The sequence below is a fragment of the Berghia stephanieae genome, chromosome 5 (genome assembly GCF_034508935.2).
Source record: "Berghia stephanieae isolate SIO BIC M18660-M18661 chromosome 5, UCSD_Bste_1.3, whole genome shotgun sequence".
Classification (NCBI taxonomy): domain Eukaryota; kingdom Metazoa; phylum Mollusca; class Gastropoda; order Nudibranchia; family Aeolidiidae; genus Berghia; species Berghia stephanieae.
The window spans coordinates 83521280-83545678 of record NC_088364.1 but is presented as its reverse complement, the minus strand read 5'-3'; the positions used below and the strand labels follow the sequence as shown (position 1 = coordinate 83545678).

Here is a 24399-nt window from a genome sequence, read left to right as displayed (position 1 = left end):
TCTCCACTTTTCTCACGCGTTCAAAGACTAATTTGTTTCGGAGAAAACTTCTCAAAGCTTTTGTTCTTCTTCGTCGTTTAGAAATGCATCAAGAAACTGAACCAAAGAAAAACAAATTCTATTGCCTGGTAAAGTAGAGAAAGGCCAGTGCAATTTTTTTCTCCCTCTAAACTGGGTCAGAACCTGTCCAGTTTTTTATCTCTCTAAACTGGGTCAGAATCAGCCAAATTAAAAAAAGGGATAGGAAGGGGGGGGGGGGGTCGTTTTAATCTGTGTAAGTGCAAGGTCTGTTGTCTTTGAAACTTGGGATCAATTTCGTTAGCAATTTATTGGAAATGTCAATAGAAGACAAGAAATAGAGTTGTCTTACTTTGAGTATCCCATGAAGATTTTCAAGTTTGTTTTCATTGATAAAATTAAGTTAAGAACAATGATGGGGCACAGTGGAAGCGTCATTCGTGTTACGTCTTTAACACAAGTATATAGATAGAATGAAGTTGACGTCACTCTGGTCTTTGTTATTGTTTTTGCCATCCACGTTTATGAGTAATACTCACTAAACGGTGTTATCCAGACTCATGGATACACACAGTTTTGTGTGTTGATCCGTTATACTTCCGGATAGCCATGTTATGAACTTCTTAGCCAAACGCATACTATCTATATCTATATATATTGGACATGTAAAACAATGGTTATTGATAGCGTATTATTATTTTCATCATCATCGCCACCACTACCACCACCAACACCACTGCCACCACCACCACCATCACCACTACCACCACCACCACCACCAACACCATCACTACCACCACCACCACCACCACCACCACCACCACCACCACCACCACCACCACCACCACAACCAACACCACCACCATCACCACCACCACCACCACCACCACCACAGCATCATCATCATGGTCATCATCATTATCCTCCTCCTCCTCCTCCTCCTCCTCCTCCTCCTCCTCATAATCACCATCATCATCATTACTGTTAATTACATCATCACCATCGGCATCATCATCCTCATAATCACCATCATCATTATTACTGTTAATTACATCATCACCAGCATAATCATTACAGAATAATGATCATTCAGGTTAGGTTAAACCTCCTATCAATGACCCACCCTTCTGTAAGAATATCACATTTCACCTTTCACAAATGCCTATCGTGTGATTAAGTCCTTAGATTAAAATGCCCTCCACGTCATTTCTCCATATTTGCGTTTAATCATTGATGCCCCGAATCAATGCTGGTCGGAATTAATTTTTATTTTTTTTTTACCTCTTCTCAATGTTTTTTAAATATTATTTTCAATCTCTTCATCTTTTATCAAAGCCTGTTTTATCATTGGTTTTGTGTTGTTTCAATTTCTGGCATACGTTACCCAGGCAGTGGCGTGACATGTTTACAGTATAAGGTGATGCCAGAAACAGAAGAAAGTGACTTAAAACATGTTATATTTGTAAATACAAAAGAAAGTAAACAATTTAAACAGAAGGCTTATGTACTCAAATAAGTAAGAGGTGGTATATACCATTTCTCAGTTGTTTTTTAAAAAAATGCTGTAATCCATTTTTAAAAGATGAAAGCGGTGCCAGGCACCAAATCAACCAATATAGCCACGCCCTGCTCCCTGAAGAGATTGGGTAACTGGGTATGACTTTTAAAATTCGTCTATTCATACTCGGGGGAAATTGCAATAAGACAGAGATAGTGTAGGCGTCTGTCGCAGGGCAGCGCCACAAAGTGATGAATAGGAGTTCTGTTTCAAGCTTCAGGTAAAAATAAACAAAAACAAATCCGAAATTCAAATGGCTCAAACCCGAGTCTCTTGGGTGGAGGTGCAATGTCCTATTCACTGGGCAATCTCACCGTATGTCAGCGATGGCAGAACATAATTTGCAACATAATAACATCCTATCCAAAGGTTTGCAAGAAATTTTTATGTCAATTTAGCACTACCAAAACAGTTATGAAATCCAGTTCCATAATATGCCGTTGTGCTCTGAGGGACTAAATTTTGTGATAAAAGTCATAATTCCATGTCCTCCATGGCCAATGCGCTTTTTAAAAAAATGCGGCTATGTGGTCTAGTCGTATAACACTCGCTTTCGGATCGGAAGGTCCTGGGTTCGAGCCTCGCTCGGCGCATAGTCGAGTCCTTGGAAAAGTCTCTTTACTCATATTCTCTCACCGTACTCAGGTTTAACATTGGTACCTGGCCGTTAACAGCGTTGTCTCTGTCCGGAAAAAAATGTAATATCGCCTCACAGGCGTCATGTAACGTCCTATATTATGTTAAGTGTTGCTGTTGGTCAGTGAACCCTTGTAAAGCGCGTTGAGCATGTTAAGTGGATATTGCGCTATATAAAAGCTATATCGTAACCTTGACTTGTCCGATGATACATAACAGAGTGAACAAAACCAATATTTGATATGGATGTCTTGCCGTGACATGCTTTCATCTCTCTGTCAAACACGGATGGACAAGACTTAGACGTATCCCGAATATCGTCGGACAATCACTAAACACATTTTTTTTTAAAATTGGCCACAAACCATCAAAATAAATCGTTAAATTGAAATGACCGAATAACGTGTTTAAAAAGTATCAAATTTGAGACGTCTACCGAGTATAGATAGTATGATCTTGGCTAAGAAGCTCATAACATTGCCATCCGGAAGTATAATGGACTAACACCCAAAACTGTGTGTATCCATGAACGTTTATAGTCGGGTTAATACAGTTCAGTGAGCATTACTCATAAACGCGGATGGCAAAAAAAAACATTAACAAAGACCCGAGTGACGTCATCTTCGAACTATCTATAAGGTTTACAGCTTTTCAAAAAGTGGGAGGAGGGGAGGGGAGGGAGTGGGATCGTTTTGATTTATAAATAAATGAAGTAAACGTTTTCTGATTTAAATTTTTAAAAATCCTATTTGTCAAGTCACACCAGAAAATCCCGTGTAAACAGTAAGTACTGGCGCACTAGGAAAAACAACAACAAAACACATAAAAATTTAGCCAGAAAACTCGTCTGAAAATTAAACCCTCATTTTGTTAAAAATAACTTTCACACCTGGAAACACCTGGAAGTCCCAGGTTTTAGAATTTTAAAACAAAATAAGGGTCATTTAATCGATCGATAAAGGACGAATTTTCTGGCCAAAATTATAAAACTGATTTTATTTTAAATTTCATATCCCGACAGATTTGGTGTTTTCTATAATTGATTTCATTAAGTGTATACTTCAATTACCAGCCGTGTCTCTCTCTACGTGTCCAAGGCATTCTTAATCCATTGATTTCATCCCAATAAATGAAATGGATGGATTTTCCTACTTTCATTAAAGATTTCTGGGATTATCAAACAAATAAGGTGATTATTTAGACGTCAGGAGAAGACAACTCTAGATTGTAAATCTTACGCTTTTGAACTTCGCGGTCTGTCCTCAATGTCAGTTATCAGTGGCGAAGTGGCCGAGTGGTTAGGGCATTGCACTGTGACCAGGAAGGTCCCGGGTTTCCAGCCTAGCTTCAGGCACTTTCGTTTTTTTTTTTCCTTGGGCAAGATTATTAACCCCCAATTTGGTCACGTGGACAACATGGTTGATTCCTGTTGGGCTTCATTGTGTGTTCCTTTGTTGATCTATTTCTGAACATTATTCAGAATGTTAGGTTTTTTTTTCTTTAGAAATTCTGGCTTATGGAACATTTATCACTAATGTCATGCTTCAACATTGTTATCCTGATGCTCTACGAATTGATCACCTGGAATGGCGATTTCCTTTGTGTAGGTGGGGGGAGACGGGGGACCAAAATGCCCTCTGTACACTTGATAGCTATTGGGGGTGGGTGGGCGGGGGGGGGGGGCTAATTTTATTTCTTCGCACATCTACTTAGTCCTAATTGACCATGGCCGGACAAGGAGCTTTCCCCGGGCCAATTGACCATGGTGGGATCAAGGTAGAAACATAAATAAGATATGGACGGCACGGGAGAAGGTGTGTGTGTGTTTGTGTATGTGGAGTGTATGGGTGTGTGTGTGTGTGTGTGTGTTGTATTGTGTGTTTGTGTATGTGGAGTGTATGGGTGTGTGTGTGTGTGTGTGTGTGTGTGTGTGTGTGTGGAGCGTATGTATGTGTGTGGCGTGGAGGGTGAAGGATTAATGATTGGCCGAAGGCTAAACCCTTTGAAGTAAGAAGGGTCAAACCAGCTGTTGTTATGGCTTTCTTCAAATCTTGCTCCCTCTAATTTGGAGATAAAACGGTCAAAGGATTTTAAGTAATAAGTGAAGGAAGTCCTAAATTTAGGTACATCATTTATTTTAAACACAATAAGTTTATTCTGCCGTACTTTAGAAAAAAACACCAACCTCCCCCCCCCCCCCCCCCCCCAAATAAAAAAAAATAATTTAAAAACCCATTTAATTTTAGAGTTGTTGTCCAAAAAAAAAGCGATGAGTTTATCGAAATATGAAATATTTAATTATTGTTATTCAAATTTCATTTAATTTTCATCCAAAAAGTAATAATGATAACAACATAATTTTTTTCAGATAATTGAAAATTACATCGAAGTGTCGTAATCCCTAATTCATGGACTCGGGAGGAAACGCGATGGTTGCGTGTATTTGTTACTTTGTAGATTTATTGCTTTCTACGGTCTTTCTACGAGGGACTATGCTGGTGAAGTAATTAGGAGGAAAAATAAATTATATCAATTTATCACGGAGGTCGTTGTATCAGTATAGAGATATTGGCATTGGTAGTGGGAGTTGTAATTGTAGTGGTAGTAGTAGTGGTAGTAGTGGTAGGTGGTGGTGGTGGTGGTAGTAGTAGTAGTAGTAGTAGTAGTAGTAGTAGTAGTAGTAGTAGTAGTAGTAGTAGTAGTAGTAGTAGTAGTAGTGGTAGTGGTAGTGTAGTAGTAGTAGTAGTAGTAGTAGTAGTAGTAGTAGTAGTAGTAGTAGTAGTAGTAGTAGTAGTAGTAGTAGTAGTAGTAGTAGTAGTGGTAGTAGTAGTAGTAGTACTACTACTACTACTACTAGTAGTAGTAGTAGTAGTAGTAGTAGTAGTAGTAGTAGTAGTAGTAGTAGTAGTAGTAGTAGTAGTAGTAGTAGTAGTAGTGGTTGATAAAGATAGTAGGAATAGTAATAGTAATAGTCGTCATTGTAGTCATTGTTGTTGCAGTCAATGTAGTGCTAGAATAAGAAAATAGTTGGACAAAGTGTTGAAGACAATATTTACGTGTGATTAATTAAAGTGGGGAGGGGGGGGGGGGGGAGGTATCAATATCATATGTCTGATCACAGAATGGCATCCAGACACAACTCAATTAATTTGTCATAAACACCAAAATTGGCCAAGGGTTAGGACCAACCACAAAGATTAGCGGTCAAATTGGAATCTGACTGTAGACTGGGTCAACTATTCAACTCTGAAAATCAAAATACACAAAGGGTGGCGTCAATTCCGGTCAATTGAGAAACTCCTTGTTAGAGAACCGTTCTCGCATGTAAATATGTCCTTTCAAAAGGGTGGCGAGCAATAATTGCCTTTGTCAGTACATTCAGCTAACGGATTTCTGCTAACGGGTTGGGGTTCAACCTATGAAATGGACGAGTGTTGTATCTAAAGTCTTTCTAGGCATCGTTTGTCCCCACTGGACGAGCAGAGACAATTTTTGTTGACTATTAAAATCTGGATTTTATGTGATGCATTGCCCTTTTCAGCTGATTTTGTTTCTGGTATATGAAAGGCTTTGAGAGAAAAAAAAAGATAAAATAAAATTCCCTTCATTCATCCCATAGGGGAAATTTGTCTCGAGGGTCTATTCCAAGGGAAGACTGGAACAACCCAGGCGTCAATCAAGGCCAAACAGCGCAGCGGGTAATCGAACTCGGTGCATTTCGGGTACGAAGCAAAGACCGTACCGCTGAGCCACGCTAAACGTTCCGTGTCAAGTTATTTTTAAAATCTGTTTACAATACAATTAAGGTGGTTTAAGCAATGATCATCACTGGAGGTCTCGTTGGAGATACGTTTTGAGTATTTTGAATGTTTTTTTATAGCAAGAAGAACGTTAACCTGTATTGACAACTTTGGCGGTTCTTCAGTGAAGCTGGTTTCAGGGTTGTTATGGTGTCGACTCGGAATTAAAGATTTAGATGATTTCTCAATGGTATGTGAGGCTATCTAGTCTTGTGGTATGACATTCAGCGCATAGTTGAGTCCTTTGAAAAGGCTCTTTACTCACATTCTCTCACCGTACTCAAGTGTAAAATGAGTATCTGGCCGTTAACATCGTTGTATCTGTTGAAAAAAAATTGCAATATTGCCTAACATGTCTCTTTCTACATGTTATGCGTTATAAAAGCTAATTTTTTTTCTTACTGACCAGTTTCAGCATTTTCCCCGAAATGTGACAGCAAATCAAAAGCAATAAGTACATTTAGTGCAGAAAAAAAAACTTTACAAAATAGATTTAAGCTCTTATAGATATCACAAAGATTTTTCTTGAAATTTTGTTCTGTACACAACTAATTTTAATATGAAAAATGTTCACAATTGTGACGACTTTCCTATGGATGCCAAGAATAGGTTTAAAGCTTCTTTTGATTCAAATGTCACAAAAATATTCTCGTCTTCCAAGCCACTAATGTCAAATGTCACAAAAATATTCTCGTCTTCCAAGCCACTAATGTCAAATGTCACAAAAATATTCTCGTCTTCCAAGCCACTAATGTCAAATGTCACAAATATTCTCGTCTTCCAAGCCACTAATGTCAAATGTCACATCAAATTTATTTTTACGGGATGACAAGACTCACCTAAATAATGTTTACGATTGAGAGTAGATTCAATATACATGAATTACGTTTCTTGGCTGAAAGCTAATGGCGTACGTACGTAGGTACTTTGTAAAATGGATAGAATTTGACTTCGTCAAGTCTGAGGTGGAAATTTAGTTTGGCTGAGATAGTTGCTGATTACAGTGAAATATTTTAAAGAAGTCAAGGGAAATATATTGATGCTATACGGTTGGACAAAAAGCTCACATTTCGCCGGCCGGAAATAACGTTCCAACACACAAAACTGTGTGTAACCTTAAACGTTTATATTCTGATTGGTTGAAATTAGTGAAAATTACTCATAAAAAATGGCTGGCTAAAAACCTTGAATGTTTATAGTCTGGTTAATACAGTTTAGTGAGAATTACTCATAAAAGTGGATGGCAAAATAAAAGAACAATAACAAAGACCAGCGTGACGTCAACTTCGTTCTATCTATAGATTGTATGCGCTTGGTCAAGAAGCTCACAACATTGCCATCCGGAAGTATAACGGACCACCACGCAAAACTCTGTGCAACCATGAACTTTTATAGTCTGAATAATACAGTTAAGTGAGAATTACTCATAAACGTGGACGGGAAAAAGCAATAACAAAGACCTGAGTGACGTCAACTTCATTCTATCTATAGATAGTATGCAGATGACGTCACTCAGGCCTTTGTTATTGTTTTTGCCATCCGCGTTTGTGAGTTGTTCTCACTAAACTGTATTAACCAGACTATAAAAGTTCATGGTTACACAGAGTTTGTGTGTTGGTTCGTCATACTTCCGGATGGCAATGTTGTGAACTCCTTGGCCAAGCGCATTCTATCTATACAGCCAACGCCATAATATAAACATAATTTGATGGCGTAAAAATCCATAAAGCTAACACGATAAATAAAGGATTTCAGCGCTCCTTTGATGACATCATCATATATCAATTCAACGGATTATTCACACATTCCATCTTGTAACACGTGACAGACGCCCTTCCAAAAGGCCCATTTTCTCTCACAGATTTTTTATTATTCTTCTATTCCAAAATGGAAACGAAATGAAGTTACAATCTCGTGTTTTTGACGAGACATTAAGGCCTCTCTCCTAACGCTAATTGACTTAAATGGACGTGAGTTTCACTACGAGAGTGAAGTGAACGATAACGAATGACAAGTTTTCATTGTTGAGTCTTATGACAAGATATTTGAAAATCTAGATAGTTTGATTTGGGAATAGATGGCCGAGCTATAAGGTCTTGTCTATAAGAATGTTGTGTAAGTTTTCTACAAAGTGTTCGATTAGCTAGATTGAAAACACAATAAATGGAAATTGTCATCGATGTCGTTGTCGTCATCATCAATATCATCATCATCATCATCATCATCATCATCATCATCATCATCATCAATATCATCATAATCGTCGTCATCATTATTATCATCATCGTCATCATCATCATCATCATCATCATCATCATCATCATCATCATCATCATCGTCGTCGTCGTCGTCTAATCATCATCATCAGATATCATCATCATCGATCACTCATCATCTCGTCATCATCATCATACATCATCATCATCATCATCATCATCACATCATCATCACTCATCATCATCATCATCATCATCATCATCATGCATCATCTTTCTCATCACATCATCATCCTATCATCATCACACCATCATCATCACATCATCCCATCATCATATCATCGTCATCGTCATCATATCTCATCAACATCCACATCATCTTATATCATCATCATCACATCATCATCATCACCATCATCACATCATCATTAATATCATCATCATCATCATCATCATCATCATCATCATCATCATCATCATCATCATCATCATCATCATCATCATCATCATCATCATCATCATCATCATCAATATCATCATCATCGTCTATCATCATCATCATCATCATCACCATCATCACCATCATCACTCATCATCACCATCATCATCATCATCATCATCAATATCATCATCATCGTCGTAATCATCATCATCATCATCATCACATCATCACATCATCACTCATCACCATCATCAACTCATCAATCATCACATTCATCATCACCATCATCATCATCATCATCATCATCAATATCATCATCTTCTATCATCATCATCATCATCATCATCATCATCAATATCATCATCGTCGTATCACCATCATCATCATCATCATCATCAATCATCATCCATCATCATCCATCATCATCATCATCATCATCATCACATCATCATCATCATCATCATCATCATCATCATCATCATCATCATCATCATCATCATCATCATCATCATCATCATCATCATCTCATCAATATCATCATCTCTCGTAATCATCATCATCACTCATCATCATCATCCATCATCATCATCATCGTCGTCATCACCATCATCATCATCATCATCATCATCATCATCATCATCATCATCATCATCATCATCATCATCATCATCATCATCATCATCATCATCATCATCATCATCATCATCATCATCATCATCATCATCATCATCATCAATATCATCATCATCGTCGTCATCACCATCATCACCATCATCATCATCATCATCATCATCACCATCATCATCATCATCATCATCATCATCATCATCATCATCATCATCATCATCATCATCAATATCATCATCATCGTCGTAATCATCATCATCATCATCAATATCATCATCGTCGTCATCACCATCATCATCATCATCATCATCATCATCATCATCATCATCATCATCATCATCATCACCATCATCATCATCATCATCATCATCATCATCATCATCATCATCATCATCATCATCATCATCATCATCAATATCATCATCGTCATCACCATCATCATCATCATCATCATCATCACCATCATCATCACCATCATCATCATCATCATAATCATCATCATCAATATCATCATCATCGTCGTCATCATCATCATCATCATCATCAATATCATCATCGTCGCCATCATCATCATCATCATCATCATCATCATCATCATCATCATCATCATCATCATCATCATCATCATCATCACCATCATCATCATCATCATCATCATCATCATCATCATCATCATCATCATCATCATCATCATCATCATCATCATCATCATCATCACCATCACCATCATCATCATCATCATCATCATCATCATCATCATCACCATCCCCAAATAGATAGATCAAAGTACGACCCTGAGCACCCCGATGAATCACAGCGTGTAAACAAACACGACGACGCCATTGATGGACACAGAAGATGTCTGCACTCTTTGTCCCCATTGCCAAAGCAATTATCGCCGGACCATTTGCCAAGCCAAGGTTTTACCGTGTTTTATTGGGCATAAAGAAGGAGAAACCCGATTTTTACAGACCAATTTCCCCGCCATCACTCGTTGCTTCTCCGTTGCTTGTTTTATACGTATCCTATCAATGTTTTATAAGACATGTTTATGCTTTGACGTATAATAAATAGAGACTTTAGTAGCATAGTATATGCTACCAGCACCTACCAGCATATTATCGCTACTAAAACGGTATCATTTAGCGAAGAAAACATTTTCATAGAAACTCATTCTTATATTGTGTTATGAATATCATTTACAATTTATAAAATGTTGCTCCATGACAAAATATCAGTGCTGTTTATCCAAATAAATAATTTATTATCGTCAAAGTAAGTCATGTTTTATTTTGTTAGAACAAATGTTTGATCGGTAAAATTAACTCTTTAGCATAAACGATTTGTAAAACAATTAATTTTAAATAGAATAAAAAAATTTGACAATTTGCAAAATCACAGTTTCAGAACAGTTATCTGATTTTTAAATAAACACATAGGCTATACAACATTATCTTAAATTCATCTAAATGCTAATTTTTATATTTATTTTTAAGATTCGCAAGAAATATGTCAAGAGTCGAAATACGTTCCAAGTTAAAAAAAATAATTGAGATTTTATATAGCACAATATCCACTAAACGTATTCAAAGCGCTTTACAAAGGGTCCCTGACCAACCACAAGAGGTAACACGAAGAACAAGACATGAAGCCTATTATGCGATATTACTTTGTTTTCCGACAGAGGCAACGCTGTTAACGGCCAGGTACTCATTTTACACATGGAAACGGTGAGAATGTGAGTAAAGAGTTTTCAAGGATTCAACTATGCCCGAGCGAGGCTCGAACCCAGGCCCTTCCGATCCGAAAGCGAGTGTCATACGACAAGACCACATAGCCGCACAAGTAGAATGATCTTACAGCACAAACCTTTCCTGCAATGAGAAACGGCAACTTTGGCCAAGTTGGTTAAACTCTAAAAATATCCCTGTCAATGAATTAAAATATCTCATAGCTTGTCAAATTAAAAGGGCATCCAGCCTGTCACCCGTTGTCAAACCCGGGATGTTTTAAAACGTCAAATATCCATCCATGCAATGAATTCATGTGACGTCAGTCTATTAAAATGGTCTGAAATCTGAAACCTCTACATTGAGGGTCATCGTGCTCTCTCTCTCTCTCTCTCTCTCTCTCTCTCTCTCTCTCTCTCTCTCTCTCTCATCACACACACACACTCTCACTCACTCTCTCACTCTCACTCTACTCACTCTCTACTCTCACTCACTCTCTCTCACTCACTCTCTCTCTCTCACTCTCTCTCTCACTCTTCTCTCTCACTCTCACTCACTCTCTCTCTCACTCTCTCGCTCTCACTCACTCACTCTCTCTCTCGCTCTCACCTCTCTCTCTCTCTCTCTCATCTCTTGACTCATCTCTCTCTCTCTCTCTTCAAGTATCGGTGGCATAGTACACCATCATATCTCAGATCAGATAACCTCAAAAAACTAATATTACTATTTCTTTCTTTGTCACCCAGCTGTTCAAACTATTCAAATATGCTTTTCTTGGTCTACTTTACTCTTTTTAACCTTCTATCTTCCTGTAAGAGCAAGATGTTCAATAATGCCTAATAATTGCATTTGTCTTTTTCTTATTGTACGAATGGAACCTTTAGTTTCAGCTTGCACTAATACTTCTTCATTAGTTTTCTTCTGTCCATGAGATTCTTAACATCCTTCTAAGAAACCACTTCCAAGAAATCTCTGCTGCCTCCAGTTTCTTTCCAATGTCTTCTGTAATTGTCCAACTTTCACAGCCATAATATTATAATAATCATCGATGCTTAAGATAATTAATTTGTTTTTGCCAAAACGGATTTAATGATCAACTGTTGTGTTTGTTGAAAAGAAGAAATTAAGACGTGGGGGGGGGGGGGCGGGGGTTGATTAATTCTTTGATAAATAATTCAGGGGATTGATGAAATAACATTCGAATGATAATTGGATGGATGAATAGGTGGATGGATGGATGGATAGGTGGATGAATAGGTGGATGGATGGATGGATGATGTGATGGATGGATGGATGGATGGATGATGGATGGATGGATGGATGGATGGATGGATGGATGGATGATGGATGGGTGGATGATGGATGGGATGGATGGATGGATGGATGGATGGATGGATGGATGGATGGATGGAATTGGATGAGATGGAATGGATGGATGGATGGATGGATGAATGAATGGATGAATGGATGGATGGATGGATGGATGGATGGATGGATAGATGAATGCCCAGACGAATAGAGTATGCAAGTGGAATTGGGACGTGGAATTCACTCCCCTTTGAACTTAGAAGTTCGTGTACTATCACTATTGATACAAGAGCTTAGAATTATTAAGTAGACTAGAACTCTGTACATGCCAAACCACTCACGTCTATACACTGACGAGCTTACCTTCAATATATGATTGGATTGGGGGGGGGGGGGGGAGTGGGGGGGGGGGAGAGAGAGAGAGGGAGGAAGGAGAGAGAGAGGAGAGATAGGGAGAGAGAGAGGCATGAGGAGAGAGAGAGAGAGAGAGAGAAATAGAGATAGAGAGGGAGGGGGGAGAAGGAAGAGAGAGAAAGAAAGACAGGAAGAAAGAAAGAAAGAAAGAAAGAGAGAGAGAGAGAGAGAGAGAGAGAGAGAGAGAGAGACGGAGAGTGAGATAGAGATAGATAGTCAGATAGATAGATAGAGATAGAGAGGTCGGTGGGGGGGGGGGGGGGGGGTAAGCGAGAGAAGGAGGAGGGGGATAAATGAATGCATATTTGAGCTGATCAAAAGATCACAGATGTTTATTTTATGTGAGATAATAAATGAGTTACGGGGTGGTAAAAATATAATATTTTTTTTAAAATCTACAATAATATAAAAAAAATGATATAATTATGCACGCATGATGATGATACCTATAAATAGTGCATATCGACAATTTCAAAACAGACTCTAAGACGCGTAAGAAATCAAAGTTTTATAACGAACATAAATAGGAAAGTGAAATAGTTCTGAAATATGAAAAGTATCTTTTAAAACAAAATGAAAAGTCTATAATCCCCACTTAATGGCTGCCGAGAACATTTGAAGGAGAGTGGCAGACGTCTGAAAGATGAAGGCAATTCACACGCCATTTTATTATTTCACACTGCCGTAGTCAAATGACGCGGAATATTTCTCTATGTTGGCTTAAATAATATATGAATTTAAATATCGATCGAATAAGATGCTCTCTCTCTCTCTCTCTCTCTCTCTCTCTCTCTCTTTCTCTTTCTCTCTCTCTGTCACTCTCTCTCTCTCTTTCTCTTCTTCTCTCTCTCTCTCTCTCTCTCTCCCTCTCTCTTCTCATATTCTCTCTCATCTCTCTCTCTCTCATATCTCTCTCTCTCTCTCTCTCTCTCTCATCTCTCTCTCTCTCTCTCACTCCCCCCTCCCCTCTTTCTCTCTCCCCCGTCCATCTCCCTCTCTCATTCTCTCTCTCCTCTCTCCTCCCCCTTCTCAAATTGTAAAAAATTAAAAGGTAGTCTCGACTTACATGTTTGTAGCTTTAAAACAAAGCATTTTAAATGACCATTTATATAGCGCATATTATATAAACGTGCTCAAAGCGCTTTTCAAGTGATCCCTAGCCAACAGCAACAAAACACTAAACATGTAGAACGAGATGACGCTTATCAACATTTTTTTTCTGACAGAGAAAGGTTAAACGGCAAGGTACTTATTTTACACTGAGTACGAAGCGAGAATGTGAGTAAAGAGCCTTTTCCAAGGACTCAATGATGTGACGTTCAGAGCGGGACTCGAACCCAGGACCGTCTCATCCAAAGGCGACTGCCATACCACAAGACGACGTAGCTGCACAAAGGCACAAGCAAGTCATTCTGCTCGATCGGTGTTCGAAACAACAGGTTTTCTAATTTAATTTTTTTAAATGTGTTTTGTCAGAGAAAGACAGTATTTTTATTGTTCAAACATTTCAGATGATATGTGTGGTTATGTGGTTTTTTGGTGTGACACTCGCATTCAGATCGTAAGGTCCTGGGTTCGAGCCCCCTCGCGCATAGTTGAGTCCCTGGCTCTTTACTCACATTCTTTCACCGTACTCAGATGTAGAATTAGTAGTTGGTCGTTAACAGCGTTGTCTCTATCGAAGAAAAAAATGTAATATCGCCTAACAGGCGTCATGTCATGTCCTACGTGTTACACGTTGCTGTTATCAGGGACCCTTTGTAAAGAGACTTGAGCATGTTTATTGGATATTGTGCTATATAAAAGCTCAGTTATTTTTTTTATTTTAAAAAAATGTTTAGAGTTAGAGAAACCGTAACAGATTTTCCCCTACATTTAATTTTCTTCTTTCTTTTTATTGCAACAGATTTTATCCCGAGCTAAGGATACAGAAATATATTTATAGATAGATAAATAAATTTTTTTAAAAGAAATCCCTCTTTAAAATCTCTAGATATCGTCTTTTCTCAATGCTCGCGATTGTTACAATCCTAACAACATAGAAGAACGAAATTCTTAAGATTTTAGAGAGGGGTGGGGGGTATGGAAGAGTTCCCAGATAATCAACGTTCGTCTCTCAGCCAGTCAGAAAGTCTCAAAGTCACAACCGTCAAATAAAATGTGACGATTTATCTCAAACCGACGTGCACTTGTTTGCAGGTCCGATAACCCAATTCCTTAGGGGCTCATTGTTGTAATGGTTATCTTAAAAAATGACACAAAATATTGTCCATCAACAATTTAAACTTGGCCATATCGCGTCGGATGTCAGACTGGTATTATATGTACCGGTATCACATTTTTTGTCGAGCGAATGTAATGCTCAAAATTAACTAAGAATAGCCTATAAATTGTGTTAAAACAATGCATTCTTTGAGCGAAATGAGTCTGTTGTTTTGTTTTTTTGTTTGTTTTTTATTTGTTGTGTTTCCTAAATTAAAAAAAAACCCTTTTAATTTCCTATGTTCTGATCGTTTCAAATATAAATTGAATTTTCTTCATGAAATTCATTCCGACATATCACCGAATTGACGTCATGAGTCACAAATAAAACGGGTTTTAGTCTTAAATAAATAAATAAAAATTAAGGAATTCAAACTATTAATTTGTTTTTACCTTGATTTATGAAGACAACGTTAGAATCGATGGTATTTCCTCCAGTGACACACCTGTATTATATCACAACCACTTTACAAATTATAACATCTAATGGAATACATTGTTGTCCCATTGTATATTAAATTATTATTATCTCTACCGTCCAGATAGATATAGACAGAATGAAGTTGACGTCACTTCGGTCGTAGTTCCCCACTACCAATAGAGCGCGTGATATCCGAGCCACTCATTCACGCTCAGCTTTGTAGAACATTTCATTACTCGAGGTTTGGAAGGCTTCGCGTTTCATTCTCCATCCAACCCGTGACAATTTCATGGCGAGTAGCGTCGGTGGTGAGTGGAAAGGGAAAAGGGAAAGGGGGGGGGGGGGGGGGGTGATTTGAGAACATTTGTTGTTTTGTACCTGACTAGCCTATCTGTGACTGCTGCTCACACTTGTTGTTGTTTATAGACACTCGGATATTGGAGATGCTTTCGTAACACGAGGAATCCGTGACTTTTGTGTTTTTGTCTTCATTGAAGAAGAGACAAGAAGGCCCGGTCCCAAGTTTTTTCTTCCCCCTCCTCCTCTTTCTCCTCCACCACCACCACCTCCTCCTCATCCTTCTGCTTCTCCTTCTTCTTCTTCTTCTTCTTCTTCTTCTTCTTCTTCTTCTTCTTCTTCTTCTTCTTCTTCTTCTTCTTCATCTCATCATCATCATCATCGTCGTCGTCGTCGTCTCATCATCATCATCATCGTCGTCTCGTCGTCGTCGTCGCCCTCATCATCATCATCATCATCATCATCATCGTCGTGTCATCATCACCATCATCATCATCATCATCATCATCATCATCATCATCATCATCATCATCTCTACTTCTCTCCTCTTCTCTTCTCTCTTCCTCCCTTCTTCTCTTCTTTTTCTTTCCTTTTTCTTTCTCTCTCCTCCTCCGCTTCCTCATCCTCCACCACCACCCATCCCTTCCTCTAGCGAGCCAAGACAGTAAATCTAGTTTAGTCTGGTCTAATTAATTGGAAATAATCCAGTCATTCTATTTACCTGGGCAGCAAAAAACTGCTCGGTGTTTTGTTTTGGTTTTATTCTCCAAGGAATGAACAAAATTGCCAGGTAGAAATAGAATTAATGGCTGCAATTTAGCGTATCTGACAGCACATAATCCATTTGATTTGCAATAGATAAATATTATGATGTTTGTGCTGAAATAAATTACGTAAAAGATATAAATCTACCAGAGTCGACGTGTACTTATATGCAGGTCTGACATCCGAATCCACTTATGGGCCTTGTTTAACATTGTTGTCAAGGACATTATAATTATTTTGCGTCATTTTCTTGATAACTCAAAGGGCATGATCTATAGATAGAATGCGCTTGGCCAAGGAGTTCATAACATTGCCATCCGGAAGTATAAAGGACCAACACACAAACACTGTGTAACCATGGACGTTTATAGTCAGGTTAATACAGTTTAGTGAGAACAACTCACAAACGCGGATGGCAAAAACAATAACAAAGGCCTGAGTGACGTCATCTGCATACTATCTATATTTCATTTCCATGTGCTCGAGGTCATTGGTCACATTGGAATATTTGCTATAGATAGTATGCAGATGACGTCACTCAGGCCTTTGTTATTGTTTTTGCCATCCGCGTTTGTGAGTTGTTCTCACTAAACTGTATTAACAAGACTATAAAAGTTCATGGTTACACAGAGTTTGTGTGTTGGTCCGTTATACTTCCGGGTGGCAATGTTGTGAACTCCTTGGCCAAGCGCATTCTATCTATAAGCTACCCACATAGTGAAAAGTGTTCACAGCTTATGAAATATCTAACATCACGGAATTGAGTTATCAGACCTGAAAATAAGTGGACGTCGACCAAAGTAGGTTTAAAATTTATTTAAATAGTTGTGATTTTGATATACGACCATTCCGCCGTGAACAATTTTCAGGTCTGATATCCAGATACAATTAAGGGCCGTTTAAACATTGGTGAAATAGACATTGCCTTGCGTTGATTTGAAAGTATTCCCATCACAATGAGGCCATAACGATTTGGGTTATCAGACCTGTAAATAAGTACACGTCGGGCCCATCGTGTCAAAGGGTGGTGATGAATAATATGCTACTTACAATTAAATTTGAGGCTATGGTCTTGTTGTACGACACTCGGTTTCGGATCGAAAGATCCTGAGTTCGAGCCTCGCTCGGCACATAGTTGAGTCCTTGGAAAAGGCTCTTTACTGACATTCTTTCACCGTACTCAGGTGTAAAATGATAACATGGCCTTTAACAGTGTTGTCTCTGTGGGAAAAAATTGTAATATCACCTAACAGGCGTTATGTCTCGTTCTACATGTTAAATGCTACTGTTGGATAGGGACCCCTGTAAAGCGCTTTGAGCACATTACGTGGATATTGCGCAATATTGCTAAAAAAGCTCAGATTTACCTTTTCCGGGCTATCAAGATCCAATATAATATAATATCGAGCAATATAATGATGGCGGTGATGACACTATTCAAGAGACGAATAATATGGACGTTTCGGGTATTCCCCTCATCTACCACGATAAATTTCCATTCACAAACTTTTCCTAGCTATAAAGACACTATGTATTATAATGAGCAACACAGTGATAGATGTGATGGTCAACAGTTCGTGTCTGCTTAGACTGGATAAAGCGCTATAATAAATGGTATTTATCATTAAAGATAGTATGCGCTTGGCTAAGAAGCTCATAACATTGCCATCCGGAAGTATAACGGACCAACACACAAAACTGTGCGTATCCATGAACGTTTATAGTCAGGTTAATACAGTTCAGTGAGCATTACTCATAAACGCGGATGGCAAAAACAATAACAAAGACCCGAGTGACTTCATCTTCGAACTATCTATTCATGGAGCCCGGAGAAACATTCTATATCAAAATCGATTAAGCGCCTCCATTTTCTCGATTTTGTTTTTGTTTTGTTCCTTTGTCTTTTCTTTAAAAATTACTTTGTTGTTGTTCCACCATTTTAGTCACCTGGCTATAGATGGTATGCGGTAAGTAAAATATTCATTAGTTCTACCCGCCAGATACCAACACACACACACACAGACACACACAAAACTATGTGTAGCCTTAAAACGAGTGACGTCAAGTTCATTCTATCTATAGATAGTATGCGCTTGGCTAAGAAGCTCATAACATTGCCATCCGGAAGTATAACGGACCAACACACACAACTCTGTGTAACCATGAACTTTTATAGTCAGGTTAATACAGTTAAGTGAGAATTACTCATAAACGTGGATGGCAAAAAGCAATTACAAAGACCCGAGTGACGTCAAGTTCATTCTATCTATAGGCTATGATGATTATTTTTAGTGAGCTGGTACAGAATGAGCGCTCATTAATGAAAGACATTTCCACCTGAGGCCAAATATTATTTAACCATCATGGCGGCAAGTCCGTAATTTATAATTTCAATCGAAGACAAATGACCATGGGTTCTTTAATAACAAAATGGGGAAAATGTCATCTATCTAAATAACAGCAGGTGAAAGCAAATGTGAGCTGAGTTGGTTGGCTCGTAGCGTAGCCATTGTTAACTTATAGCCTGACACCAGAATCCTCTAAGACTTATAGTTTGACGTTATTTTTTAAAATTGTATAGATAGAACGAAGTTGACGTCACTCGGGCCTTTAATATTGTTTTTTGTCATCCACGTTTATGAGTAATTCTCAATAAACTGTATTAATCAGACTATAAATTATAGTATAAACGTTCATGGTGACACACAGTTGGTCCGTTATACTTCTGGATGGCAATGTTGTGAGCTTCTAAGCCAAGCGCATGTTAAGCGTTGCTGTTGGCCAGGGACCCCTTGTAAAGCGCTTTTGTAGATATTGCGCTGTATTAAAAGCTCAATTTAAGACTTCCAAGGGAAATAACATTCACTTACCAGCCTTCAATGCCACAACAAAATGGGATTATGTCCCTTGACTAAAAAAAAAACAGTCTGTAAAGATACTTTTGAGAAACTCAGGAGGAGGTAGCGGTGTAAGATGATTTTTAACCAAGTGTGTATGAAACGGTGACAGATGAAGCAAGAAAGAAAAACACGTACCCCTGTGAAGAATATAGGAATTAAAATTGTCCCAACTAACGGGAACCTCTGTGGTGTAATGGTAGCACGTAGGACAAGTAATCAGGCGCTCTGAGGTCCAATCCCCAGTCGAAGCAGATTGATTTTTTTTCTTCTTTCTTTCTTTGTCTGGAACCGTTTCATACACACTTGTTCAGATAAAGAGACTTTTTGGCGTGTACCTATAGATCTACTTTTTGTTCATCAATAATAAATTGTCTTGTCTCAACTCCATTAAATAAACAAAACTTTCTTTCCAACGGTTTAATGCAACGCATTTATGTCCTTTCAACGCCAGTTAAAAGGGAGAAAATGGGATAGTAAAAAAATTATAGATTTACAATTGCTTGTTTGTTATTAAGGATTTTACGGAGCTTGCAACAAAATTAAGTCATATCGGTAAAAGTTAAAAAAGGAAGAAATGGGATAGTCAATATACAATTAAAGCTCCGAGGAACAGCATGTAGATTCCAAGTAATCCCATTCCAAGACAAAGAAAGCATGTTGGAAAATAGATATAGTATAGGGAGATAGAAAGACACAGTATGTACCTCCCTGCCCACTGTGGGAGGTCAGGAACCCCACCCAGGAAGACACAGTATGTACCTCCCTGCCCACTGTGGGAGGTCAGGAACCCCACCCAGGAAGATACAGTATGTACCTCCCTGCCCACTATGGGAGGTCAGGAACCCTACCCAGGAAGATACAGTATGTACCTCCCTGCCCACTATGGGAGGTCAGGAACCCCACTCAGGAAGACACATTATGTACCTCCCTGCCCACTATGGGAGGTCAGGAGCCCCACCAAGGAAGACACAGTATGTACCTCCCTGCCCACTATGGGAGGTCAGGAACCCCACCCAGGAAGACACAGTATGTACCTCCCTGCCCACTGTGGGAGGTCAGGAACCCCACCCAGGAAGATACAGTATGTACTCCCTGCCACTATGGGAGGTCAGGAACCCTACCAGGAAGACACAGTATGTACCTCCCTGCCACTATGGGAGGTCAGGAACCTTACCCAGGAAGACACAGTATGTACCTCCCTGCCCACTATGGGAGGTCAGGAACCCCACCCAGGAAGACACAGTATGTACCTCCCTGCCCACTATGGGAGGTCAGGAGCCCCACCCAGGAAGACACAGTATGTACCTCCCTGCCCACTATGGGAGGTCAGGAAACCTACCCAGGAAGACACAGTATGTACCTCCCTGCCCACTATGGGAGGTCAGGAACCCTACCCAGGAAGATACAGTATGTACCTCCCTGCCCACCATGGGAGGTCAGGAACCCCACCCAGAACAAGTCTCTTCAATAAAAGTTAAAAAGTTAAAAGCAACAAATGAATGAACACAAAATAGAAACGATGAAGCCGATGAAAGATTTTATTCATAACTGAAAACAAATAACTACAGTAGACTCCACATAAGTCGGTGGCCAGGAGACGACAAAATAAAAAATACTTTGTTCATGAAAACATGGATATAACATGGGACTTCATGGGGAGTGACAATTAACTTGTCCAAATTTCACTCATATAGAATCTAGAGCCCACTGCATTGGAGCCTGAAGCCCAGTGTATTGGAGCCTGCCTGGAGGCCACTGCGTTGGAGCCTGGAGCCCACAGTATTGAATGAAGCCCACTGTCATTTATAATTGTCGTGCCAAAGATGATTCACAAAACGCATGCACACACAATCATTACAATCTATACTAAGATGGACTGTATGTAGACTTATTTCAGAGATGGGATTACAGGAGAACGTTTAAGAAAAAACTTTTGAATAATGATTTATTTGAATGGCTACGAAACAATACAGGAAATAATGATGACAGGTTGATATATTGATTACGAGATATAATGTTGTTGTTGTTGTGTGAATAATAGAGGACATGATGGTGGTATCGACTTCAACAGAACAAGATGTGAAAGAACATGAGAGTAAACATGTTCAATGATAAGTATTAAATAAAAAGGAAAAGTTTTGAACTAATGAAGATCTTAACTAAGAATTAGCATCATTAAAATTAAAAAATAAAATTTAAAAATGCACTTTTGACTAAAACCTGTCTGTACTGTATTCAATTACTTTTGGTAGATTTAGTTCTACATGTCAAGCCATAATCATCGACTCACACTTGAATCAAATGTTAGTGTATGATAAGCAAAATTATGACAATTACAGCATACTTTGAGATTTACGTTAACATATCATAATGAAAACTTCATGTATGATGAATAATCATTGGGTATTTCAGTTGGAAAATGTAAACAAGACCAATCCAGACATTGGGGTAAAGTAAAGATTATTTCATGAAGTCTGGAATACGACAGATGGGGGATGGGTCTGTGGATCGTCCTGTTACAAAAGGGACAAACATCCACAATACAATACATAGGACTTGGATAATTAACGGTGTCGGCCAAATTAAGATTTATTCCGGAGAGCCCTTTTGTTTTAAAAATAAGTTGGCCCAAATTGAGAGCAGGCAACGCATATTTCCTGACAGTTACAGCCAACGTAACAAATCATTTGGATCAATCCTGTATTTTTGGGTCTGTTCTAGATTTCATTCTAAGGTATACATAGTCTACGCTTTTCATATAATTTAACTAGAATTGAAAAGATTTCTTTTTTTAAAAAAGGAAAGAAAATTAAAAACAATGATAAAATTTAAACGTAGTGAGGTTTTCTTTTTTTTAAAACTTATATTCATTTTTGCTATTCAATTAGTTTCAGGCAAAAGATAGTGCATTGCAACTGAATTTTAAAATCTCTTAATAGCCGGGGATTTTTTTTTCAGGGGGGGGTCCTCTCATAGTTGGTAAAAGCCATAATTACAGTCTATGCCACTGCTACCCACAGCTCTTACTGTATCTATTTTGATTCTATTTGAACATCAAAAATAGAAATAAGTTCTGTGACAAATTTCAATCCCTTCCCCCACCCTTCAAGTTTATCTCCTGTGCTAATACCAGGATGAATAACACAGTAAAAACCGATTTAAAGGAAATTCATTTTGGCATATTCTAGTTCATAAGTCTGATTCAGGCAAAATTTCTTTAAATCTCTCAAGTTCACATGAATGGGGAATCAAACAAATTCGTCACGATTTCTATTCATGTCGAACTTGAGACAGTTAAACGTAATAAAGTGTAAGATTACAGTCCACACTAAAATTAAATTTGTGCCACACATTTGGTTGTCAACATCAACGACGACAAGCCAGTACTTGTCGCCAATCATTTCCTGTCAACATTTGATCCATAGAAATGATTCTTTTCACTTTTTAAAATAGTCAAAGAGTTTGTTAAATTCTGTGATAAAAAAGAGCATTTCTAACAGTTGTTATAATTCATATAAAATACTTTTTTTTTAGTTTAGAAATTTCCAGTTTAATCGATTTTCATTGCCTTTAAAACATCTCGAGAGATTTCGTGAGTAACGACAGCAGTTTTCGAGTTTTTGTTTTCTATGACTGATTCTAGGATAATTGAAAAATAAAAATACAATTTGAAAATATGAAAGAAAAAAATAAAAAATAAAAAGACAACAACAACAGAAAACCAAACACAAAATGGAACTCGGGAGCAGATTTTCTAACACAATAAGCAGGTTTTCTTGAAAGCAGCGTACAGAGACTATATCAAAAAAAAATGAAACGATTGAAAAATATGGTAATATAATACAAACACAATAGGAAGATGTCTTACATTTTTCTAACAAGTCATTTGTATTTCAATTTTTCCTGACATTTTATATTTGTATTTCTAGAAAACCACGGCCAGATCTTAGCCATTCATTGTAACTCCAGGACCTAACAAAATCTTCCACAATTTTATTACATTATATGTATTTCATATTTCCTTTCCTATCTTGTTCTATAAAACTATCTACATTTTTAACGCTTATTTATTCATTCTTGCAATTCACGTTTGTAAAAGCAATTTCTTTATGGATGAATAAAGTTTATTTATTATTTGTTATCATTATTATCATCATCATTATTATTATTTCATTATTACAAGAGTGGACTGAAAAATTTTGCAATTTCCTTATCAAAAGAATGCTTGAAGTCTCAGCTACAGACTCCATACTTTATATTTGGACATCGCCATCACCACAACCAACACAGAGCTGCCAATACAGCACCATTTAATGCATCCCATCTGTAAAAATAATCTGACATCCTTTTTCTCTACACCAAGATTGGACAGCAGCCTTGACGTCTGTATCATGGTGCGACCCTTTGTAAAGCGCTTTGAGCACATTAAGTGGATATTGCCCTATTTAAAGCTCAATTTTATTTTATTTATGTTTCCTTTGAGATGTTCCCTAAATTTATGGAATAAGACGTGTGAAGGTGCTAGATTGGGACTGTAGGGTGGATGTGGCAAGGGGGAGAACTCCGTTTTCCTCAGTAGGGTTTGAGTCTGTTGATTCGTGTGGGGACCAGCGCTATCACATTTTCTGGGGTCGCAATATTTCCAGTTGGGCTCTCAGGTTTCCCAGCGTGGAAATATATTGATCAGAATTCACGGTTTTGCCCTGTTCCCAAAAAAATGGGAGGGGGGGGCAGCCAATAATAACATTATCGCCGCCTGATATTCTTCAATAACAGTTCTTGTATCCGTATTCCACTGACTGGCGTTTACTCTCTGGGTCATAATGGGGGACCCATGGCTGGTCTCCAGTGACTATTTGCTGAATAAAGGCATCACCTTCGTCTTCATACCTTTTCAATAATTTCATGTCATCAATGCTCTTTCATGTCACGTGTCAACATTCGTGTGACTCACCTTGCAGACACTTTCCTGTGTACCCTTTGCTTTGAAACTTCTTTCGCAATG

General features: G+C 38.2%; 2 protein-coding genes across 3 annotated transcripts in view; both read right to left on the bottom strand.

Annotated features, from left to right (window-relative positions):
• The window catches only part of LOC144973756 (uncharacterized), a 173547-nt gene extending 157889 nt beyond the window's left edge, over positions 1-15658 (bottom strand). Inside the window, exon 1 of one of the 2 annotated variants that reach the window (XM_078916627.1) lies at positions 15547-15658. The gene's annotated coding sequence lies outside the window, so the exon portion shown is untranslated. Of the gene's footprint in view, positions 1-15404 lie in introns of both variants that reach the window. The other variant, XM_078916628.1, reaches the window with a different exon arrangement.
• A 5256-nt stretch (positions 15659-20914) lies between these two features.
• LOC144973746 (serine/threonine-protein kinase SMG1-like) overlaps positions 20915-24399 on the bottom strand; it is an 84498-nt gene continuing 81013 nt past the window's right edge. The window contains exon 78 of the mRNA XM_078916581.1: positions 20915-23583. The gene's annotated coding sequence lies outside the window, so the exon portion shown is untranslated. The remainder of the gene's footprint in view (positions 23584-24399) is intronic.